The 22,791-nt window shown below is 40.0% G+C and overlaps 2 long non-coding RNA genes across 3 annotated transcripts; one reads left to right on the top strand and one right to left on the bottom strand.

Annotated features, from left to right (window-relative positions):
* Positions 1-529: 529 nt before the first annotated feature.
* On the top strand, positions 530-9,563 carry LOC144994259 (uncharacterized). The gene is made up of 2 exons (XR_013657713.1): positions 530-612; positions 1,429-9,563. It is a non-coding gene; the product is annotated as an uncharacterized LOC144994259 (long non-coding RNA).
* Positions 9,564-11,252: 1,689 nt separating this feature from the next.
* LOC105354620 (uncharacterized) lies at positions 11,253-21,337 on the bottom strand. Of its 2 annotated transcripts, XR_013657712.1 has the most exons (3): positions 20,964-21,337; positions 20,079-20,187; positions 11,253-13,585 (listed from the first exon to the last, which is right to left on the bottom strand). It is a non-coding gene; the product is annotated as an uncharacterized LOC105354620 (long non-coding RNA). The 2 variants fall into 2 exon arrangements; XR_909192.4 differs by lacking the exon at positions 11,253-13,585 and having other exon boundaries at positions 18,175-20,187.
* Between the last annotated feature and the right edge of the window lie 1,454 nt (positions 21,338-22,791).

Raw genomic sequence — 22,791 nt, 5'->3', positions numbered from 1 at the left:
GGACATTTTAAATGTCACAAAAATCTGTTTTTTGCATGAAAGTGCTTTTATTTTGTCAGATCACACTTTGCTTTGTGCTCAAACACCACATTTGTTTTGTTTTTTTCTATACAAATGAATCCTTTTCTTCCCCTTAACCTTTTTAGAACCAAACAGACATTTCTAACAATGCAAATGTTTCAAACTTCTCCATATGCAGTTGTCACCTGGTTTGAGGTTTTCATTTATTAACTTTTTCATATTTTAGTTCAGATTTCAAGTACATTTTCTTTAAAGGTACATTTTATGACACAAGGATTTGATCATTTTGAAGCCCCAGCAGCAGCCCTCGACATGTTTCTTGGAGTGAGAAGGTCACTAAGACGCAAATGCATTCCCAGTGGTCTTTTAATTATGATTTTGCGGTTTTTAGCCTAAATCAAAAAACCTGTGTTGTTTTCTTGGACATAGTTTTTGCAGAGTAACAGGAGTTCATTAGACATTCAGTGCGTCTTGTCTTATTTTATTCTTTTACCCTTTCTTTTCTAAGGGGGTGACCAGGAGGCTCCTCATCCCTGGGACACGTTCCTTTCACTTTGGCTGCTCTGGAGGAGCTTCCAGAAAGTTTGGATGGTAAGCTGCTCAGAGACAGTGGTCACCTGACCGGGTCTGCTCTTGTATTGCTGCAGATTCTTTACCTTCTTTTCTGTCCTAATTCTACTCAAAACCCCTCCCAAGCCCCATCTGGTCGGATGTTGCTGAAGGAATCTGTCATTGTCTGCATTTTTGTTTGTTGTTTTTCAGCATTTTGTTCTATTTTACTCGTATTTTATTCTGGCTTTTGGATTTTGTTGACACCCAGACCCATGTCTCACAAATGCAAGAACAGACCCCTTAGAAATAAGTCAAAGATTCCTACCCAATTGGTAGAATTTCTTTAAATAAGACAGAAAATTAGATATTTTTCTTGAAACAGGGTCCATTTACTTTGTTTTAGTTCAGTTTTACTCTCACTTGGTTAAATAAAGTCCTTCTCAGCTGTATTTTTGAGCTCCTTCATGCCACATTTTTTGTCACATTCATCTTCATTTTTCCATTTCCTTTCTGCTGGCTCTTCATCTAATGAGGAATTTTATTTCACAATAAAAGACTGATGTGGTTTTTTTACTCTCTAATTACACTCTAAAATACTCTCAGTTGGCATTTCGTCAGAGGGACTATTGTCATTTATTGTGTTGATTTTTGTGAGTGTGCGTGCGTACTTTAATTCCACATTGTCATGTGTTGATGTGGTGGAGCCGCCCCTGCAGGTATCCTGCTCAGCCCCATTGATAAGACCCCCGGGATTTGGAGCAATTTGCAACCTTGAGACAAACAAACATCGGCCTCTGGAGGCTCACGCAGCGTCTGTGAGGGAAGAACAGACGAGGATTTTGTCTTTGTTCACAGGCGAGGCTTCTCTGATGGTTGCCATGGAGACCAGACTCATTTCTGCTGTCTGATAAAGAGCAGGCGGTCCACTGGGGCACGCGCCCGCTCACTGACACACTGACACACTTGCTGCCACCAGCAGGATCCATCTTTAACACACGTCTAAGCCCCATCTGTGACATGAGGGGTGTTTCTGCAGAAGAACAGGTCCATTTTCCTCTTCTCCCGCTGAAGTTGCTGCAGGTTTTAGCCTCGACTGGAAAGCCTGACTTCCATTTTGAAGGACGTGAGCAGAATCGAGCTGCAGAGAAGGCTGAGGGGGATTCTGCATGTCTCCTCTGACCTACATTCACTCTGTTTTCTGTGACCCCTACGTGCAGAAAGCATTACATGATGATTATGTGCGTGCAGACATGTGGGCTCAGATACACCCGGTGTCTGCACACTGCAGCTACTTAATCAGTGGTTTGAATCCAAGGCTGGACGCCGTTTTGTTTCAAATTGAAAAATCTCAATGAATTTTTATCACTGCTTATTAGTGTAACCCTTATATTGTGTTTGGGTCAAAACTGACCTGTTTTCACTCTTGAAAATGGCTGCATTGTTAGGCAGTAGTGTGAAGAGACTTGCCTAAGGACCCACACTGGATTCAGCTGATCGCTCCCCAACTGGAAATTAAACCCTGGTTCCTCATATACTAGTCCTACATGCAGGCAACAAAGGCATCAACCACTCAAATCCCTGCATCTCATGTATAAAACTAGGAAGGACCAAAGCTGCAGTTCCAGATGTCCACTAGAGAATGGTTTCAAATACAAAACATTTGCTATAGACGAACATGTTAAAAATGTTACAACAAAAATCAACTAGTGTACAACCTTGTTTATTTTTACATTTATTTTTCTTCTTATGCCAAGGGCATGATTTTAAATTTAATTAAATTGCATCTATTTTTTTAATGTGAGCACTCACTTTCACCATTAGACTCCTCTGATAATGTTGATCCAGCTAAAAGGGCCACTTCCTGTTTGGGCAGCAGAGAAAAGTCATTGGAGCCAGAACAATTCACCAGCTAACCACTAGGTGGCTTGTTATACAAGCAGATCAATCCCTGCTCTCTCCAAAGTAAAACAGACAAAACTCAAATCCAAAATAAACTCACTGACTCTGTGATTGTAAAACTTTTATTTTGTTAACTCCAGAGCCTTTGCAGACAACAGCAAAAAAATAAATACGTTCTTTGAACAACTGGAACTCTTTGACCTTTATGCAATTTACATAATTCCAACAGATTCTTATACTGCAAAAGCGGCAAAGCTGTTTTTTTTTTTCGTGCCATATTCAGCTGATTGACGTTCATTGCGTAAACACTTTACTACTGTAAAGCGTTGCAAATCGGCACAAGGCTGCGCTTCTCCTCTTTAGAATCCTCTGGAATTACATTAATTGTGTAGCTAGTTGAAGAGTTACCGTAGTTAAAAAAAAAAGAACTAGAGCTACAGCTCTGACAGTAAAGGTTTCATGTTCTGCAGCTGGAATTGGTCCCTCATCTTTGGTTAATCTCAACGGACATCACATCAGATAAGCCCAAGATGGCAACAATGATTGAACTGAAACGCTGCCTTAAAATCAGCCAAACGCAAACCACTGAGTGATGCCGCACAGTTTCTGTCTTTGTATTCACATTAGTCTGTCACTGTACGTCGGGACATTCAGATCTACATAACAAAGAAAGCACAACTTAATTATTGAAAGTTTCTGCAACTTATGAATAGTTTCACCGTTAAAGTAAACATTTGTGTGTGAGCTGTGTGTTAATTCTGTGTGAACTGTGTGTGAGCTGTGTGCTAGTTGTGAGTTAGTTGTGTGTAAGTTGTGTGTAAACTGTGCGTGAGTTGTGTGTCAGCTGTGTGTGAGTTGTGTGTCAGCTGTGTGTCAGCTGTGTGTGAGTTGTGAGTTAGTTGTGTGTGAGCTGTGTGTGAGTGTGAGTTAGTTGTGAGTTAGTTGTGTGTTCGTTGTGTGCGAGCTGTGTGTGAGCTGTGTGTGAGTTGTGTGTGAGTGTGAGTTAGTTGTGAGTTAGTTGTGTGTCAGTTGTGTGTCAGCTGTGTGTGAGTTGTGGACGCTGGTTCCACAGCGTTTCTATGTGCACAGCTGCACCTGCAGGGCCTCCATACCAACAAAGAGCTGGAAGCTGAACCCACATGGGACACTCCCCCTCTTCCTCCTCCTCGTCTTCACTTTATTTTCCACACAACAATCAGGTCAAGGGTCAAGGTGGTGTGTTTGTGTACGAATACTTTTCAGAGGGGGGCGGTGGGCAACCTGGCTGCTAACATCCCTTAATTGTCATGGTGACAGCAGGGCACTGGATCTAACATCAGCAAAGATGCATTGGCTGTTAAGTATTGTATTTACTCCTCCACTATGTTTACATGCTATAAATGAGGTAAATAAAATGTAAAACTGTTTACGTAGTTAGGTGCTCATCCAAAGGTTAAAAAAGCTAACCAAGTTAGCTAACTAAGTTTAATGCTGATGTGTCTGAATTCCTTCACTACTCACTACATAGTACACTATGTAGTGCGTTCACCATTCTGTAGTGCTGTCTGAATCTACAATTCCAAAATTGAGTCCCCTAGAAATTTCCCAGAAGTTTCTGTGAAAAACAAAGACCACTGTGCATTGTGTTTGAAAGATTTTTGCAACGTTTTCATCTTCAGAACACAGTAGAATTATAAATGATCATTGCAAAACGCTAATATCAACTAGATTTTCACTTTGTAAAATCGATGAAGTGATATTCGATTTAAACTTTTTTTTAAAAAGCAGTGAGCCTGGTGACTGAACTGCTGTTCAAGTCCAGTCCACTCGATAGTTCGGCACCATCTAGTTTTTTCAGGGGTTAGGGAGGGAATTTGGACACAGCCATGAACTGCTGTTTACACGATGGGAGTGAAATTCATATCTGTCCGATCATTTTCACAAACACACATAGAAAAACACGCTGCATCCTGCTTTTTGGTGCTCTTTGTGTCTTTAGGCTGCATTGTGGGCATTGATTTGTGCTTTCAGCTCTGACTGCAGGGGAACCTGATCAGGATAACGCTAAAAATACCTCTTCCTTCCTCTCAGTGAGAACCTCGCATCACATCCTGTCCAACGCAGTGGAGCTTCATCCTCACTCATCTTAACTTTTCTCAAAAGCCTCTTTACAAATTTTGTCATCTGCTGAAGCAGATGTTAGATCTATTGAAAGAAATTTAAGGGAATTCTTTTTTTTTAACCAATTTTAATAACCAAATTGTTTTATGTTAGATTTTAGCTTCTAAATGTTTCAAAAACTCATTTCAGAGAGGATTTTAGAACAAAAAACCCAGGATGTAGAACGACTAATCCCAGGACACACATATACATTTATAAAGATTCCCTCCAATGAAAATTCTGTTTTTGGTGTTTTTGACATGTTCTTGTTGCATTATTTTCATAATGGAGGACAAATCTAAAGAAAATTAAGACAAAAGCTGCATTTTTGGGTATTTCCCTATTCAAATCGTTCGGAATCATGAGTTGCTCTGCAGAAACAAAGTCCCAGAAATCCCCATTATCTTTTTTCTTTTGACAATTAAACAGAAGAATCATGAGTCGAAAACCACTGGAAACACTTTTAAAATAGACCAAAAGATGATCGGAGTGGGACTTTAATGACAAAAAGAATGTACGGTATTGACAAAAGTAAATCTAAGAAGCAATCAGTGTCTATCTGACATTAATTTTGATTTTGTCATTTAATCATATTTTTAGGAAGGAAAAAGTTCAATTAAGTTTGGACAAAAAAGGGACAGCATTAAACTGATTTCTACATCTGTGGACGAGAATTTTGCAGCTGTACACAGCTTTTAGGACCCCAACGTCTCCGGTTTGAAGGGTTTCTTCTCCAGTGGGTCATTCTGGTTGTATTGATCTTCCTGTTGGAAGATCTTTCTGACACTAAAGCAGAATATTTATTTCAAAAAGCTTTAACAGTCTTGAGATCTTGTGCAATACAGCCAAGCAATCCATACCATAAAAAAAGCCCTCCCCCCCCCCCCACGTGCTTTAGAGTAAGATACTATTGTCTTCCATTATTTTTATGTTACCACAAAGCTGATGTTGCCAATTTTGTCTCATCTGTGCAAAAAAAAAAAGTCCAAATGTTTTGTGGCTTGTCCATTTGCACTGTGCCATAACCGATATCCAGTGCTTATTTTTAATGATATACTTTTAACAGTGGTGTCCTCATTGGTCCAAACAAAGATGGATGGTGTGATCTACTACTTACAAACAATCTAACAAAAATGAAGAGCTAAATTGGAGTTTTCCAGCTGTACAGCTTTGAGCCATATTCCAGCTCAGATGAGGAAAACAAAGACATACATGGATCTAGTCTATGAGCAGATGCATCAGAATGGAGCAGAGCAGGAAGTTTAATGCGCATTTTTGACGTCACACTTGCAATCTTTTTCAAATTGCATTTTTGGTTTGCTCCTGATTCACAACAATTTGAATGAAGAAATACTCAGTCTTTTCTAGACGTACCATCATTTTGGTCATCAAAACAATTTTGTTTAAAATCATTGTCTGAATTTTCAATGAATGAATTTTAGAACATATTTTACTTTGGATTATTTTTCGACACTTTTAAGTTGTTTCAGTGACAATCTACAGTTTTGTTTAAATAACAGATGAGAACCAACAGTTTTTCTATGTGTATATATGTATTCAACCAGTTTGCAGAGTGAGGATCTCCAGTTCTTCTTTTTCTTCTGTGAACATTTTTTATTGCAGTGTTGGATGATCTTGCTGCTGCTTTAATCCTGAAAATAATCCAAAGAAATAAAAAAATAGTAAATCATCTCATCAAACATGACAGAAGCCCTACATTACATTCATTTACAGTCACTTTTAGTTCCACATATTAATATTTAAAATTAAATTAATGATGATAACGATGTATACTTTGTATGACTTGCAGTTTTTACTTCTGCACCTTAATCATGACATAATTCAGAAGTTATTTTATTGCAAAGGTTCTGCTGAACAAGCAGCTTTGTTTCCATGTTTCCTCTTTCTTTCATCTAAAAGAGCTCCATTGCTCCACCTAACGGCAGCAGCACCACACTACACCTCTCAGCTTAAAGCCTCAGGTCTGCTCTCACATGTGCACACAGAATGAACCAAAACGGACACATAAAACACACAGAGAGGACACCGGGCAAGAATGGCAGATGACGCATGTCATTACCACCTGCTGCATCCCACTGGCCCTCTCCTTTCCACCATCACTGCTCATTTTTTCTGTCCTGGTCTTTCATATCCTTGCATCTCCTCTTGAGGGACAGCAAAGGAGGTTCAGAGGCTAGTTATTTGTCTTCTTGCAACAAAGACATGGAGGCCTCTTTGGAGAGCCTCTGTGACCAAACACCCTCACCAAACACCAGCTGTTGTCTGCCGGCCTATTGTTCCAATCCCCCTCCCTAAAAGATTCAGCTACCCTGCACATCTTGCAGACACTCATCTATTAAGCATGCAGAATGTTCCTGCAAAAAGGTCAAAGACGAGTGCCACCTCAAGCTGTTGAGATCTTAAAAAAACAAAAAATCTGGTGAAACATTTAATAAATGGGGTTGCAGTTTTTTTGGCTTTGAGCTATTTTTTCTTGATAATAATGGCGGATGAAGGGAAGTGGTGATGAAGGGTCTGCCAGCATGGCGGCACGGGAAGGGATCACTGACATCTGGGGAGCTGCCACCTTTGTGGACCAAAAAACTAGAGCAAAAACCAGAAAACAACACGAGAGGAGAAGAATTCTAGCTTTTTATCAATTTTTAAATGTTTAAATCAGATAGAAAAGAGTTTAAGCACAGGAGGGTGATAACGACTTCAGAAGGACTTTTCTGTTTGAGTAAAACCTAATCTGAGTTACAGTTTCACCCAGACGTCCTCCCATATCTCACAGTTTGGAGGTTATTGTAATGTTTTACCCTTATCCCACTTAATAAAGATGTGTTGCTGCTTTGCTATTGCGACACCATTTCTCGGCTACAGGAACATCAGCCAAATGCCTTTATAGCATTCACTGGGGACTTTAACCATGTTGACTTGGACGGGACTCTTTCTGAATTTACACAGTATGTGGACTGCCCCACCCGTGAAGATGAGGCTGTTGTATGCTGATGCATCGGGAGCATGCAGCACTATGGCCCCTGTGTTGTAGAAATAACTCTTTTTTTATTTGAATCATTGATATTCACTGTCATTTGCTTCCACTTTCACTCATTTTGTTTCACACTGACTTTAGTTTTGCTTCCATTTCATCACTGCAGCTTTCACTTGCCAATTGACACATTTTTTGTCCCTTGGAGCTCATACTTTTCTTTAGTCAAAGCCAGTTTGTCATCATTCCTGATTTCAGCAAACCTTGCTGATTTTTAGTTTATGGAATGTTTGCCTTTCATTTTTTTTCTTAGTGAATTCCTGTCATAGTTACATATTTTTGTCAGCCACGTCTTAGTGGGTGTAAATCTCTTCTTCAGTGAACAAATGAAAGTGCACGTTTTCCTCAGTTCTTTGGCATGCTTTGCTTTTTAAGTTAGGCAATCTGCCTGTTCCAAAGTCATGTGTCTTTTTGCTCTCGTACAAATGTATTAACCCCTTCATGCCTGACCTTATTTCCCATTATATCGAAAAATTAATCAGAATCAATATTGACCTGCCCAGGATGTCCCCTGTATTTGTCCACGAGTGGCCGAGGTAGTCTCTAGCAGCCCCGTGACCCCGAGAGGGACAAAAACGGCTTTAGAAGTTGAATGAATGAATGAATGAATGAATGAATGAATGAATGAATGAATGAATGAATGAATGAATGAATGAATGAATGAATGAATGAATGAATGAATGAATGAATGAATAAAAATCTAAATTCATATTATAAGTAGGACTGATTTTGGCTAAAATAATCTTTTTGGATGGATTTTTGGCCCCAAAGTTCGATGCTGGTTTTTGTGTCTATGCTTCCCAATTGTTGAAATCAATACTAAGGTCAACTAACAGACGTTGGTTTATACCATCACTAGCACTTTGACATGTTATGGGGTGGGTAAAGAACGTAGAAATTGTACTTAATCAATCTATGGACACACCTGTAGTGACTTTGACCGGAGGACAAATCCAAACAGAAACAGAAAACATCACTGAAAAGACGGAAACAGAAAGAGTGGAATAAATACTTGAGAAAAAGTCAGAAGACAACAAGTGAAACTACTCAAGTACTGAGTACCAAATCTGATTTATAGTCTAATACTAATACATTTCCAGCCAAATTGGCTCCCTCTTGGCTAGGCTTTTTCTTTCCTTGGATTGTTCCTTTAGGATTAATTTTTCTTTTTTAGGGTAAAGCTTATTTTGCCGAGGCTGAACTTGGTCATTAAAGGCTAAACTAGCATTTTCCTGCCCTTTCCTGAGTTTGAGCTCTTTTCAAAGCAGACATGTCAGTCAGTCTTCACATGTATCTTACCCACATACCCAGTGAGATGCTAAAAGAAAGATAACTGAACATTTTTTGTCAACATTTGAGCTTTATTGGATAAGGACCTTCCTATTTATCAGATCTCCTAAGTCCTTACGAACCCTCCAGAACTCTCAGATCGTCAGGTTCTGCTGTCTTATCTATACCCACTATGAGAACCAGGACTCACGGCGTGGTCCTCATCTGTAGGATAACAAACCTGAAGATCTGAGAGTTTCTGCTTCTGTGGAGATTTTTGAATGTGAATTAAAAGCACATCTTTTTATATTAGTTTTTCAACAACTCATTTAATCAACGTATTTATTTATTTGACATTTCTGTATTTTATGGCTTTATGGTTTATTGTTTGCATATTTTTTCATTTTTCGGTTTTTTAACCTGCACAATGACTCCTCAACTTTTTAGCCACGGCGGTTGTTTCCATTTTATGCTTATCTTTTATTGTTTTTTCTGTTAATCTATAGGGTTATATGCCTTTTTATTGTTTTAACCAACGTTTATATGTCTTATATATTATTTACGTCTATTATTTTTGTGTTTTACAGCATGTTGATGAAAGGTGCGCCACAAATAAAGGGATTGATTTTGAGCTTTATTCTCTTCATATGTGTCCTCCATCATGAGAAAAATGCTACGAGAACCCGTTAAACTCCAAAAATACGACTTTAACAAAGCTGGGTCCCGCTGGAAAGTTTGCTGTCAGGTCAACATAAAAATGATCGTTCGTCCCTTTGAAGTGAATAACACATTAGAACCCGAAGCTGCTTTTTATGTCGAGTTCAGTAGAAAATGTTAATTTACATAAATTTGGATTAGGCAAAGTTTTCTTCTGTGAAACAATGAGAGCCATCAGGTCACAGTTCCTCTAACTACAGTGTCCTTTTTTCTGTCTCACGCACAAACAAACCACGGGTCTGACTAAATTTGTTTAGGTGGAAAATAAACGTTACAAACCCAGTTGAAAAAATGAGGCACAAAGTCACACATTTCTGCTTTCCCTCAGGCACACACTGAGTCCACTGGATGTCTCCTGTCTCTTATGTAACAGCTTGGTAGTGTGCTGCAGGTTATCGGCTTACAATCAGATGAGCCAAGAAGGACGTAACTCCTCCTCTGTCAATCCCCTCCTCTCCTTCTCCTTTCACTTCTCCTCCTTTTTTCTATCGTCTTAGGTTCTTAGATCTCCAAACAAGTGAAGCTTTGCAGCTTTAGTGTAAAGCTCTTAAGAGAAGAGGGAAAGCAGGCCGAGAAGGGAGAATGCTTCAACCAAATGTAGTTTAAAGGCACACCAACAAGTGATCCTTTTATCATTCCACCTTAAAGGCCCGGTTTTTATACGTGTTTGTAGCACAGGGTCCCACAAATCCTGCAAACGTATGGAGAATGTCTTTTGCAGCTGTTTGTACTGGATCCTTTCCTGCGCTTTAGTGCAAATCACAGCTCATGCTGTGTGTCTTGGCTCAGGCACTTCTTCTTCCTCCACAGTCTGTGTGCACAGAGAGGAATGCGTGCACAACCGGTTATGCAATAGCACAAGGAAAACATTTCCTCCTGACCTACATCCTCGGGTTCACTGGTCCCCACTGCTGAGGGAAGCCCACGAACTCAACTGCCGCCAATGTAAAGATGCCATTACTCACGCATGCAGACAAGAACACTCATTTAACTCCTCTAATGACAGACGGGGAAGACTTTCTGTGGAGGGACCGGGAATGTTGGCCTTGCTGTCATGCAGTCAAGATAGAGAACAAAGTCTTGGAGATGAGGAGAAGGTCAACATGAGAGCAGTTGGAGAGGATGTGACAGAAACTCAAAGACAAAAGAAGATGATGTTTGAGTTGTGCAACCAGAACAATATTAGCTCGAAGGCGACAGACGAGAGGAGTGCTGATGGGAAAGTGCAAAAGCAAGAATTCCTTCTCCGTCTGTGCTCTTACACATCTCCCAGGCTCATCTTCTGCATCCTCCTCCATTTGTAATCCTTTTCTTGAGGTCTGTGGGATGACAGGACGAAGGTGCTCAGGGCAGGGTGGGGCTGTGAGAATGTACTGTAGAGCTGAGTCACGTGGGGGTTCAGCTCCGAGAGGTCACCACTCACACAAAAAATAACACAGATAAGGAGTTGTTTAGGATTTTTCTGCTGCCCAGAGATGTGTGCAACATTCCTCAGATTAAAAAAAGGGTTCTGGTTTCATTACAAATGTTTGACTGTCAGTATTCCCTCCCTACTCCCAGAAACACTATAGTCGGTGACTATATAGTGTTTTTAAAAGCAATTCAGACACCATGCTCTCTATTTATTTATGTTTTTAAACAGCTGATATGGCATCATTAATCTCCCAAAGTAAAAACCATATAAATACAAACACTTTATTTATGAATCCACTGTTGTCTGATCATGATATTGTGGACAGCTCATAAAAAAAAGAAAAAAACCTTTTTTTCACATACAAAAATGTGTTTAAACACAATGTATTGTCTATATTTGCCAATCCAGTGAGCGTCGATGCACGCTGGTTTATGGAATCAGAGGTTAGGATGACTCCAAAAAACGGCAAACGCACTATAGTGCACTATGTAGCGTGGGAATTCGGACACAACTTTCTGCATTCTTGAAAAGGGTTCAGTTTGAATGAAACAACTTTAATACAATCGATTTCCAAACAGAACAGAGATGTGTACTTGTGGTTAAGGAGGAACCAGTGGGACTGATTTACGCTTTTTTTTAAGGTCTGATGTGTGAACCAGGTAATTCTCAAATGTCACAATAAAACAAAATTGAATAAAAACTAAACAAGCAATTGAATCATATCTAAACAATGTGTTACTCTTGAACCCAACTATCATCAAACCATGTGAGTACAGCTTATCAAAACCGAAAATTGAAGCACAATGAAACCATGGCAGCTTGCCAAACCACAGACACCGTCCTCGGATGTAAAAACTTGGATGGCTTCAGGACAGAAACTCTCTGAGTGTGTTGGAATTTGGAAAAACACAGGCTGTCGACAGTGAAGCTCTTTCAGCACCCTGTTGCCCAAACTTCCTGTCATCACGATGACTAACAAACTCTCTCAAAGTGCGAAACATAAAAGGAAAAAAAGGTTGCTCAGCCCTGTGAGTGCTAGCAGTTGAACATGTGTGGTTACCGTGTCTACCTGACAAATATTAACCTTATATGGCGACCTGCAGTGGAAAAAAGAGGAAGTCCCTCGCAGGGTGCCGAGGGTGCAGCATTGTGGTGAGTGCAGAAGCTCAGTGACCTTAGGGGGCGCTGTGAGGCGGCATCTGCTGCGGTCTACATTGTGGCCTCGGCTCCAGGAAGCTTTGTGAGAAGTGATTTTTGCTCAGACATGAAGCAAAGGTGAATCCACACAATGTTTCAGAGAAGCGCATCAAAGCTGGATGCACTTTAAAACTGCCAAGAGTTTGTTTGGAGTTGGAGTGCACAGTTGCCCTTCTTCTGTTGGGGAAGGAAGCTGGAGCCACCTCCTGAGCTGCTTCCAGTTACTGAATATAGAGAACTGAAATCACTCCGAGCTGTGAATTCCCCTCCTTTCACTCACAAGCAAAGAAAAGATGAGGCTCATCCCTGATTCTAATGCAAGAACAATCAGTGGTATGCAGGCATGAGCACAGAACAAATCATTTCATAGTTTTCATAGTGATGGTTGAGGGTGGTGAAACTGATTTCCTTGAGATGGCATCCCATGTGACTGCTCTGACATTCCTAAGATTGCTACCATGTGACAAACTTAAAGATCTCCTTTTATGGACGCGAGTGTTGGGAGGAAGGTGTGGCTTCAATGTTGCACACCCAGGTCAGCACACTCTCCGCCGCTCACGCAAATGAACAACAATGCAACATCTCACACTCATTCCAGAACAAAAAAAAAAAGTTGTGCAATCAAACCTGCAAAAGTGGCCTTTTTGTGCAGCAGCAGCTTCTCGCTTGTGTATCTTCTGATCTAACATAATTAAACTCATGCTGTTTGTGGGCTCTATCAGAGTCGAATGATCACTTAGTGTGCTTACTTTTAGCTGAACACAAACTTCTAAATGTAAATACATGCTGCAGAGCTGCTTGATTTGGTTACTTTCTCTGTGTTTTCTTGTTAGATTATTAGCTTGATGGGTGGGTAGCTCCCTTCCTGTCTTATCAATTACATCATGTTGTACTCGTGACAATCTGCTTCGGTGTAAAAGTGCTGCACGTCTAAGTGGATTTTGCCTGCTGCTCGGCTTTACAGCAAAGCCTGTATGCTGCCCTAAGCTAAGAGATTAAGAGGCTTTCCTCCACACTGTGTGAAGCAGGTACCACCACTGTCTGACTACAGAAACTGGCTTCTCTCTTCCAAACACAGGAGAGGGGATGATCATAAATGATGAGGCGATGGAGCAGAAAGTCAAAAGGAGAGGTGGAGAAGGATCAAAAAGGTGTGGCAGGCGTCCTCAGGGTGCACCATCAGCTGTTTCTGAGAGCCGGCTTTCCACTTCCTCCTTACTCCACTTCCTGCCTCGGCTGCAGCCTATGTCCTTATATGGCAGCCGACGACAGCCAATCAGCACGCGGCAGGCTGCTCATTCAAACCAGAGAGTGAAGGGTGTGAACTGCAAACACAAGAGACACAAAAAAAGACAACAAATCGCAAAATGAACACACTTCTGTATGAAGAATTCAAACAGATACAGGCTACAGCTTCCATGCTGCACTTTTGGAAGACATTTTTCCGACCTGACAAGAAGATGTTGACAGAGGTTTAGTTTGGCACACTTTAATAAATTCTCCTCATTTCTGTGTGGCATTAATCAAACCAAACGGATGCAATCGCTCAAAGAACATAAGCAGACATGGAGAAAGCTTGACTGTGAAGCTACACAAGGAAACAGGCATCACTGCGAGGAGCAGAGTGGAGGTGCCTGACCTCCCTCACTGGGCTGGAACTGGGGGGCGCAATCCGGTGAGAAGGGTCGGGAGGCTGGGCAGCCAATCAGACTTACAGAAAATCCAAATGAGCCAATCAGAATTCTAGATTTTTGTGAAAAAGGCATTGAGAGAAGATAAGGCAGATGCAGATAGAGGATTGATAAGCCTCTGGGGGGTTCTCCACCACAATAGGGGGCAATTTCGTGTACCTAATTAAGTCTGTTTGTCTTAGTTTTCAATAAATTAATTTGACTACTGCTTTGTTTTGGCTTTTCCACAAAAGTTTATGCTTGTCCTGGTAGTCATGTTTGTGATCAAAAACATTTGAGCTGCTTTGACATCGGCACCCTGTCTGCCCGACACCTGAATGAAATCTCACACCCTTAAAAGGCACCTAAGGCTTTACTTTGAGCCAATGAGACGCAGGAGGAGCATAAGGAAGTGATGGGGTTCACAGAAGAGGAAGATGCAGTGAGGACAGAAGGCCTAGTGAGGGTTTTTTTAAGGAGGAACAGAAATAAAACACCCAGCAGAGTCCTGACTCAAGATCTCATCTCCACAAATGACTTGTACCATTTCAAGCTTTTAATGTGATCATCCACAGTAATCATAGGACTTTGATGTTCTATTATAACTAATGCGTTTAAAATAAGAACACATTTGTTTTCCACTTCTGTGCAAGAGGCTCAGCCAGGCCAAAACAGCTTGTGACATGAAAATGGAGAGGAAGCAGTCGGCCAAATATGTTCAGTCCTCCTCAAAGACAAGACCATGATGGTGTGAAGGTTTTAAACATCAAGTTTATTTTAAGATAACCACAATCGTGTTCATTTTCATCTTGTATTTCTTTAAGACTTCTTTTTCAGCCTTTGTGCTAAAAAAAAAAAAAAAAAAACTTTTTTCCTCTGATCTTTTTCTCTTTGAGTTTTTACTTTGAAATTTTTTAGCATGTTAAACTTCACCTAATTCGAAATTAAGCAAGTGTATTCAATTAACCCATTCACTTGGATTGAGTGCTTTTACAGCTGGGGGGGTCACTCAATGTGGGCGTGGCCGGTGAAATGTTTGTATGAGCTTCCATCCTAAAGGAGGGAGCTGAAGTGAAGGATCCTTTTGGGCCGTAAACAGGAGGCTAATCCATTCCAGACAGGAGTAGGCCAGCTGGCAGGCGCAGACAAAGCTGGTAACTCGCCCTGCCTCGGAGTTGGTCCGTCACCACGGCGACCCGGGGATCAATAACACTACAGATCTATTGGCTGCATCGTGGGACAAGAGGCTGGGTGGAGCCGGGGGAGGAAGGAACTTTGAGTGAGCCGTGCTATTATGCAGCCTGACCGGCTCTAGTTGGAAAATTATCAATCAACTGGTCAGTCTTCATCAGGACTGAAAGACAACAAAGAAAGGGAGTTAGCAAAACTGGAAACATTTTTGTTCTGGACTTCAGTTGTATCAATGCATTTTTTCACAGTTTTTGATAACTATTGCAAAGATTCTGCAACTTAATTTGAATGTTTCTTGACCTTTCTTTGCCATTAGACGCCTTTCCATCAGTGCAGCAGACTCACAATATAAAAACCATGCGGGCAACAAACAAGCTGCCATTATTCTGCTGTCCTCTATCGTTCCTTCACCCAGAACCCAGTGCACGGCTCATCTCTCGCCTGCCCTCCAGCTCTCAGCCTCTCAGAACTAATTGTTGCTAATGCATTTTATATTGAGTTCCACTACCAGTAAGACTTGCACAATCAGGCGTTTAAATGTGTGTGAGTGCTCCAGAGAGCATACCATCATGGAAACGTGTTCGTGTTCGTTCCACCCCCTAAGGTCAGGTTAGCAGCAGGCTAACCTACCTTGCCATCCCCCGCAGGCTTGCCGCCAACAAACAAGAGCTACATTCCCAACAAACACAATTTGCAAGTCAAATTCGCATCATCTACCTCTGTTTGAAAGCACAGGGGTTTGCTGCTTGACGCCTGTCCAAAAATGTATTTATAAACCGGACATGTGGGCGGAGCTACTGCCAAATGTTTTTAGCCTGATCCATACAGGGAGCAGTGTATGTCTTTTGTACAAAGCACAGATCCGGTTTATTTCTTTCTAAGAGCTTTACAAAACGTTGGTAATCGCGCCTCCATGTCTGGGTTCATCAGATTACGTAGAGGCTCTCTTAGTACGGTGAGGTTCACCATCTACTGCAGGAGCTCCGTCTAAATGACGACGCCTTCAGCACTACTTCTGTTTGTCTGTGACCCAGCTTGATGACCTGCTGTCTCGCAATAGTCCAAGGAGGGAAAACTTAAGAAAGAAACATAAAAACTAAAGGATCTTTTTAAGGATCTTGTTTCTAATAAGAAAAATATCATAAAGTTCAGAAGGAGAGCAATCAGATTTTCCTCCATGTTTGTTTTGGGCTCCACCCGCTTCACAGGCCGATGGTGAGTTCCTGATTGGTTGACGCAACATGTTTTCTTTGGATAAGTTTAGGTTTTTGAACTCTACACGTGCTGCAAAATAGTTGAAGAAATTTCAACAGCAATTGACAAAAAGAAATACATAATAGGAGTTTTCATTGATTCAAATAAGGCTTTTGACACAAATCATTCTATTTTTTTTTTTTTTTTTTTACAGTTTTACATGTTTTGCAGACCGCATGTTTTTTACACTTTTGCAGCTGTATTTATTTAATATTTATTTCTTTATTTAATAAGAATTTCATTTTTGATAATAATTTTTCATAACAATTTTAGTAATATTTTTAATTATCTAATATAAATGAATTTTTGATGTCCTTTATTGATGTTATATTATATAGATTATTTCCGAATGTCGTGTTGCTGCCACAGATAAATGAAATTTCCCCATTGTGGGATTAATAAAGTCATCTATCTATCTATCTATCTATCCTGATTTCTAAATTGTATGCATCGAGGTTAGAGGAAACGCCCTGAACTGGCTCACCAGTTATTTACAAAACAGACAACAATGTGAGGTAATAAGTCTGATCTCATGAATATTATTTGTGGACTTCCAATTATAGGCTCAATTTGTGGCTCAATTATAGGACCTAAACTTTTTATTTTATATATAAATGATATTTGGGATATTTCTAAGTTGTTACGATTGGTTATATTTGCCGATGATACTAACTTTTTCTGTTCTTGCGATAACCTGAAAACCTTAACTAAAAGTGTTGAAATGGAAATGAAAAAACTCAAAATGTGGTTTGACTACAATAAACTATCTTTGAATCTAACAAAACAAAGTTTATGGTGTTTGCTAATAAAAAAAAACAGAAGTGATTTTGTCCATTGACAACAGAAACATAGAACAGGTGTCTGAATTGAAATTTTTAGGGGTTATGTTGGACGACAAACTAAAATGGAAATCTTATACATTTTATGTAAAAAATAAAGTAGTCAAGAGCTTTTTGTTTTGAACAAATCCAAATTTATTTTACCATGTCATGTTATGCACATGCTATATTGCTCTTTGGTTTTACCTTATTTTACATATCGTATTAAAGTGTGGGGGAATACATATGAAACTAATATAAGGCCCTTAATTCTATTAAAAGAGAGCTATTCGAATTATTCACAAAGCTAAATTTAGAGATCACACAAAGTAACTTTTCATTAAGTCAGGTTTATTAAAACTAAAAGATGTGATCGAATTGCAAACCTTATTAGTTATGTTTAAAGCCAGAAAACAGAGATTTACCTAAAGACCTACAAAAGCTTTTTAATTTATACAACAGGAGATGAAAATTATAGGAGAAAATGTGATTTTAAACAACATATTGCTGGAAAAACATTAAAGCAAAAATGTTTGTCTATAGTAGGGGTAAAAATGTGGCATTCCCAGGAGAATCAGTTAAAAAGTTGTCAAAATATTATTCAATTTAAACGGATGTGTAAAGCAAAACAAATTAGTTTGTACAAACTTGATTGTTGAATGAAATGTTTGGAATGTATGTACTAAATGAATGGAATGTATTTACTGTGTTTATCTGAACTGCATATGGTGAAATCTGAGCACAGGTGATGGTGTGGGAAATGTAACTATGATGCAATGTTTAAAAGGGAGCAGACAACTATAAGAATTGTATTTTTCAATTCTGCTCCCTTCCAATCATGGCAATTTTCAATGTTGTAATACAAACATGTAAACATATTGGACATTCAACAATTTTCATGAAAGGAACAAATAAATAAATGGATGAAAATGAACACTGAAAGTGGATGCAGTGTGAAGAGAAGTAGACCAGGCTAGTGAGTTACGTCACCCAGAAAAAAGGTTTTTTAATTCAGACACCACTTTTTCATGACATGTGCCATGCCATGTTGGAACTAGTAATCGTCAGTAAGCAGTGATTGGCCAGAGCTTGTCGGAAGGCCACACCCCTCCCACTGAAAGTACCTGTCAATCAAACTTTTCAAACATTCAATGTGAGACCACCTGTATTTATTGAGGCATCTGATTGTCAGTAACTTGAAAAACGTGCACTACAGAAAAAATATCTTGAAAAGGATAAACAAGAACATGTTAAAAAAGGTAGAGCAATAATGATTATTCTGACAAATTGAATGATTGAGTGTTTATTTCTCCGTAGAAGTCTGTGGGATTTTGGCTTCTTGGAGCTAGTGGGTACTTCCTATTTCAAACATGAGGGGGAAGGGGCCAGTCAGTCCAGTAAGTCAACTGATCCAAACCTACACCTCTCAGCTCTCAAATGATCGAGCTCTTCCACCCTTGAGCAAACATCGGAAAAAGGAGCAAAAGAACTCAGCTAATGTATTTGTGAAAGATCCTTTGACGAGTAGGAAGCCATGCCATTTTCAGAGACTCTGGGAGTGGCATCTTTGGTGAACTGGTTAGATTACCCATTCAGAGAGGAAAAATCTGAACTGCCACCCCAACTCCTCAAACTGCCTCTCCAGGATAAACAGAGTGGCAGAGCAGTCCTTCGGTTATGTGTTTTCACGGAGGAACCAATGAGCAGGCACATAAACAGTCATGGCTGCGGTACTGATTGTCTTATCACATGGCCTTGGCGATGTCTGTTTGCAGCAGGCCAAAGGCGAAACATGGATCACCTGTTGTTATACTGACACTGCATAAATCAAGGCAGCTTCGGCAAAATAATCCCATTCCAGTTCATGAGTCAATGTGGTCAAATCTTGTTTGGTGTTCTGTCCACCTTTGACTTTTGAAACATCTCAAGCTTCTAAATCACCAAAAGAAAACACAAGTCTAAAGACAGTGTGCCGTCTAGTGCCAGGTGGTGGATTTAATCTCTGAGAGTCAAAACATAACTATGGATTATGATAATTTATAAATATTACATCATGGAAAAAGTACTGGTTGTGTTGCTGTCTGATTGTTTTACCAACAGTAGGTGTTTATGCAGCTCAGAAAAGAAGGCCTTGCAGGCAGGGACGCCATGCTCTGTGAGCTTTCTTTGAACTTTCCGTTCTATTAGAAACAAATCCGGTAATGTTAGCACTGAAGAGCTGGCTGCAGTAACTTGGAAACTTCAAAGGAAAGTCATTCATGTGAAAAAACAACAGCAACATACATACAAAGCGGGTACTTTTAGAGATAAATCACACCAAACTTCAGTAGTAGCTTCATTCACTGTTTAGATCTGACGTCTCTTTAAAGTGTCACACAGTTTAGACATCCACGAATCACATTAACAGTCATTATACACAACACTTCAAGACGCTGCATACACACTCTTGTGTGGAGTAAATATCTTGAGAAAGGTTCATGAAAGGGGCTTTGCAGCAGCTGGGAGCCTGATAGTGACGCTTCAGTTTAACTCAGAGTGTAAAAACACACTCAGAGTTTGGTGATACATGAGCAGGAGTCTTTCCAGGACAGTTTTCCAAGCACTTGGAGTCATTCCCACGGAGGAATGTTGACAACACACGACATGACCTCTCACTTTCTTCCAGGGAAGGGTAGCAAAGGAAAGAAAAAAAACTCCACTCAAGTTCTAGTCCTAATGCGGGAAAAGACGATCACACTGTGCTGCTTGGTTTGATTCCTTGAATGCTCTGTTTCTTTTTTGCAAGTGTGGAAAGTTGTCTGAGCTTTGGTGTGAACCTATGATTGCATTAAAAATGGAGCATCGCAGTAGAAATGTCAGTTTTTCCGCTTCATCATCATCCTCACCTCCATCCACCCATCTTCAGAACCCTATGAATCCCTGTAGGAATCACGGGGCTGCTGGAAACAACCCAATGTTGGGCGAAAGCGGGTACACCCTGAAGAGGTGGCCAGTCTGTTGCAGGGACAAGACAAGACAAACAGCTGATGGTTGGATCACAACTGGTTGCATATGACAATCACCTGTCAATCGAACAGTCAAAAATAAAAAAAAAGCTGCATAAGAATTCAATTACAGTGGTCATGAATATTATATCTAACCACAGAGCTAAAGAAAAAACATACCAAGACAGTTTTTTTTCTGTTGATGGGTGGTCATTCTACATTGAAGTGAATGGGGTCTGACTGGTTTGTTTTACGTGTCAGCTAGTGCTTTCTTGGTGAACTGATCTGGCTCATTTTTTTACTCTGACCTCATCTGAGAATTGTTCAAAACAAATGCACGATATTTAATACTGCTGATAAGAAGGATTCGCTTCACTTGCAGGTGAACCCTGGTGTGGCAATAGTGTTAATGAAAACAAACTACTCGGCAGTAAAAGTATGTGACATGAATAAAAAAAAATCACAAACTGGAAGAAGATCAGATCATGAAAGAATTGTAAGAATGTCCCATTGTACGATGTGTTGTGGTAAAGTGGTGAAGTCACTTATCAATCCATGATGGTCAGAGAACTAGCAGGACTGGTTTTCTTTTCTTTGTTTTTTTTTATTTCCTTCATCCTGGTACTGCCCACTTCTGGCCTTCAAACAAAGTCAAGTATTTTTTTTATGCAAAAGCAGATCAAATTTAGAAGGTAACATCATCTGCCCATTTGAATCATGTCTGTAGAACTATCTTAGTATGAACTTGCCATAATGCTTCATAAGAAGTGATTGCAAATCACCTACCACACAGCTGGATGAGCTGGAACTCTGACACATACATTCATTCACCTGCAATCACGTAAGGAGCCTACTACGAAGGGACACTCCTGTGAGGCAGGATTACATCCTTTCCCAGCCAACCCCTGTCTGTGTTTTTCCAGTTTCAGCAGTCAGTCCTTCCAGTGTGCTCTTAACTTTACCAGAACCCGCCCTCCCAGAATACTGACAAATAGAAATAAAAATGTGTTTTAGATGGACGCACCTTGAATGGGTTACAGATTTCATTACAGGCCTGTAAATAAGTAAATGCAGTGAGTTGGCCTTTGATCGACAAGAACGATTCATTCCATATGAGATTGTTTTTTATGAGAGATTTAAAACTCTTACATAAAGAATTATTTACATACAACTCTCGAGAGAGAACTGTTTCACCCCACAAGCAGAAGCTTTTATTTCAGCGGGTTAATAAAACAAAACAAAAATGGACATTTAAAAGTTAGGTCTGCTGATCAGAAATGCAAGAATCTGCTAATTCAGAAGGAAATGAAGCATGTTTTGTTTGAAACTTGATTAAAAAGCTGAAACGTTTCCATGTATAAAGTGGAAATGTGTTGATGAAAATAAAGACCATTTAAAACTTAAAGCCACGAATGAATTGAAGGAAGAGGAGATGGCATTTAGCATAAAAGAATTGGTGTAACTGAGAGCGAGGAAGAGGAAGTGGTACAAGAGGAAGAAAAGTAGTTGCTGCTTGTGTCTCGCAGACAGTGACATGTTTAAATGGCCTCTGGGTTATTTAACTTGTATGGGCAGCTATGTTTCTGGAGCAAAAAAAGTTTAAATAAACTGTGAAACTAATGAATGGAAGACAAGTAAGGTAAAAGCAAAGAACCCTAAGCCTATAAAACCCAAAGTCAGGAAAGTTACACCCTTTGCAGTAAACCACAGAGAGGAAATAAGAGCATGTGTGACTTTATTTGTCTCTCTCTGAGTTTAATCGATTAAGGTGAATGTATAGTAGCGTATGGGTTGGGTCTGACAGTGGTTATTTTCACTCAATAGGTCATTTATGACTAAAAGTAGATGCAAGTCAGCCTTAGTGTCCTCTTATGTGGACCTTTTTTCTTCATTTGTAGGGGAAAGAGGAAGTAGCAAGAGCTCTGAGAAGTTAACAAGAATCCAGACTAATGCCATACATGGTCAATTGGTATTAGTGAGATTGAGTTTTTACCATTGCTTAGTGGGAAAAGTGGTTATTGTCCATCCTCTGACAGGGCACTTTTACAGTCCATAGTGTCTTTTGTGAGTCATGTGTTTGGCTTGGAGGGTCTCTGACTCCATCTGAGGTGGCATTCTGCTTTCCAGAGTGTGCAGCAACATCCACATTGTAATTGTCCTCAAATTGCATCAAACATATCTTGCATTTCCAGACTGAAATCTTGAGAGACAGGTTTTAAGAGGAAAAGTATTCACAGGGAGGAGCAGCCTGTGCTCTGCTGTTTGAATGATCAGATAAGCAGGGGGACTTGCTCGAAAGCTTTATACAGGTTCATATTTTATATATATTTGAAACTTTGTAAACTCTATATGTATTAATATTTGTTCAAGAAACATTATATCCTTAGATTAGGCCTCACATCAATCCCTATCCTTTTATTTTCCCCCAGCCCGTTACTGTTATCGCCTCCCTCTTTCTACGCTCAGTGCACCACAGCGTGCACCCGACGTGCCCCAGTGAGTGACGCTGGACCAATCACATGCCGCGATTCCGAAAGTTTACCTTTTATGGAAAGAGCCGGGCAACGGACGGACTATAAATACCACGTGCCCACGGCTAGCAAATTCACTCTGA

Source organism: Oryzias latipes, chromosome 8 (assembly GCF_053564925.1).
Source record: "Oryzias latipes strain Hd-rR chromosome 8, Olatipes_Hd-rR_3.1".
In the NCBI taxonomy this organism is placed as follows: domain Eukaryota; kingdom Metazoa; phylum Chordata; class Actinopteri; order Beloniformes; family Adrianichthyidae; genus Oryzias; species Oryzias latipes.
Note: the sequence above shows the minus strand (reverse complement) of the source record. Positions and strands in the feature narration are given on the sequence as shown.